A 2,986-nucleotide genomic window follows, 5' to 3' on the forward strand; every position below is an offset into this window, starting at 1 on the left:
TTTGGGGTGCAAGTGAAGTTTAGCTTAGCTTGTGTGCACAGAAACGGAAAGTGAAAAATATATATAAAGTTTAACAAAGAATAAATTAAATTCCATATGACTTTACTTAGCCTCATCCTCTTCCTTCTAGAATGTGTTGAAATTATTTTATATACTAGAGTTTCCAAGAGATCTCGTTCTAATAATTTAATGTGAATAGGCTGAAAAAGCTAGCTAGCCAAAGTAAATTAAAGTTCAATTGGAAGCTCTCGGTCCACTTTTTCAGTTCTTTATATAGAATTTAATCCATTATTCAAATTAAGCACTTCAAAGTATATTGGATGCACTTTACTATTAATTTCCTGAAATCCTGGTGGATGCCTTAGCTTAGTTATGTTGCATTTGTTTTCTTAAGCACTCTATAGTCTATACATAGAAGCCCAATCAAGATATATATTAATACTTGTGATAGGCAACAAATTTGAGACAAATGATCATGTTAGAAAGAATTAATAATAGAATATAATATGCGAATGAAACACATCATAATAGAGAAATAATAATTAGTTAGTCTTTTTAGTCAAATTATCTTAATATTTTGTGACAAAATTTATTTAAAGTTCGAGATTACTTAAAATTTAAGTTTATTTAAGGATCAAAACTGTTTGAATATAAATTTGTTTGAAATCTACGATTATACTAATTAGTTAAGAATTTTTTTTATAAATAAAATTTATTTTACTAATTTAGGAGATTTTCTATTCATTTACACACTTATTTAAAAAATTTAGTCACAGACATACAAAAATATGAGTCATAAATCAATATAAGAATCGGAAGATTCTATTTTTTTTAAAGTCATTTTAATTTTATCTTTTTTTTTTCTGTAATTTAAATTCGATTATTTTTGCTCAAACACTTGTCAATTTATTATATATTATAATCTATATTTTGTAATTTTGCAATTCTTTATTTTTTACCCATGATCTTTTTTATTTTTTGCTTTCTTTGATGATTATGTTTTATACTTCTATTCGATACAATCTGTAAATTTTAAGAGCAACACCACAAAAAAGAGTTATATCTACTCCTTGAATTGAAATCATTGATATAAGCTTGGTTGATACTTCCTATCAAAGTCAAAAAACCAAAATTTAAGTAAAACAAATTGGCACGTCGAGTAAAACCTTGAGTAAGATTGGATGCCTAAAATGGTTATTGTGTAGGCATTTGTAAAGTGGTAAAGTTATACTCTATAGTGGTTCATACACATCTATTTCTAAGTAATCTCAACCGTCCTCTTTAACAAAAGGGTCAGACCACGACTTTGAAGAGATAATACTATCTCTAAAGCCAAAAGTCAATGAACTGATACAAGTGCCTGGGACTTCTATTAGAAGCCTGATTAGACATATAAACAACACAAATGTAGCTTTAGTGGCTTTTCCTGATATTAATTCTAACTACTTAGCCTATGCATAGGTTACCTTAATATTTAATGGCCGATCCTCCCTATTTAGGTTTGATGATATCGGGATCCATGATATCACAACTATCTCAACAAGGTATTTTGTCAACACCGATACAATCATATATAGGGGAGTATCAACTCAGATTGATTTGTCGACTCAGCAGTTGACACAAATGGAGGTATCTTGTTTAACTCCAGTTGTGCCTGCAACACCTAAGATAATGCATAAGGGACTAGTATTCTTAAAAAGGTTGAGAAAAATACCAATGTTGAGGACAACTCTTCCTAACATTATAGATTTTTTTAGCATTTTTTAGATAATAAATAACAAAAAAGTCATCACGATTTAGTCAATATGTTGACTCAGTAAATGAAAACTGTCTTAAACCCTTTGATACAAAATAATATTCTAAGTTTGAACAATTAGCAGTGACACAAATGAATGAATTGACTAGGACAATATATGATAATTATAAGATGCCAAATTTACTGGGAGGTCACTAACCTTACTTGGAAGGTCATTAGTCATCTGTAATAGTTAACAAGGGGTAAAACCTTGATGATGTAGTGAATAGTGTTCGACAAAATCAATTTGACCAATATAACGTTGCCCAAATTGATAAGCAGGATATTATACAAGCTATATACCAAACATATGTTAAATAAGACAGGTTTTAACATAAAGTTAATTCACCAATTATATTCTATATCTCATTTTTCTAACCGAGCAATTGGCAGACAAAGGCTGATAGATTGAAATACTTCAAAAAGAAAATGAGCAAGAAGATGAGAATTTTTTTGAAGAAGAAATGATAGCTTTTGTTAGTTGTAATATATTCCGACTTGAAGGTAAAAAATGATGTATTAAGACAGTAGATTTGAAGGTTGGCACAAAACCTTTCGAGTTAACCTTAAACTTTGCTAAATTTGGGGGATTTGTTTTTGTTGTCAATATAATGGTGAGACAAGAAATTAAGTTTCACACTAGCATGCTTAAAGTAATACTTATATACCCTAAAGGTTGGTGAAGTTTTGTTGAACTTTTTGATTCGACAAAAAAAGTCGAAAATGAATATGACTATATGCTTTAGGTGCATTGCAAAAGAGAAAAAGAGTAGTCGACAAAAAGTCAAGGTAAAAGATGCATTTGTGAAAGTCGATAAAGAAGATGAAGATAAACTCAAATTCTCTTTTGGATTGAGCTTAGAGATGGTTCGAAAATTTTTAATGCTACTTCATCAAATTCAAAGCCATCCAAAATTTCGAGGGATATTTTGTTGTGCCACAAATAGTTGATGTAAAACAGAATTCAACAGTTAAAATTGAAGATAATATGCAAATGAAACACAACATAGTGGAGAAAATAAGACTAAATTAGTTTTGGTTGTCAACTTATCTTATGCTTTGTGTCGAAGTTTACTTGAGGTCTAAGACTACTTGACATTTTTGGTTATACACCAAATACGTCCCCATGGCAGTTTGACCCGGTCATGACGTCCTACGTGAAGGTTAACGACTGATGTATCAGGTTAATTG

The sequence above is a fragment of the Arachis duranensis genome, chromosome 3, assembly GCF_000817695.3.
Source record: "Arachis duranensis cultivar V14167 chromosome 3, aradu.V14167.gnm2.J7QH, whole genome shotgun sequence".
In the NCBI taxonomy this organism is placed as follows: Eukaryota; Viridiplantae; Streptophyta; class Magnoliopsida; order Fabales; family Fabaceae; genus Arachis; species Arachis duranensis.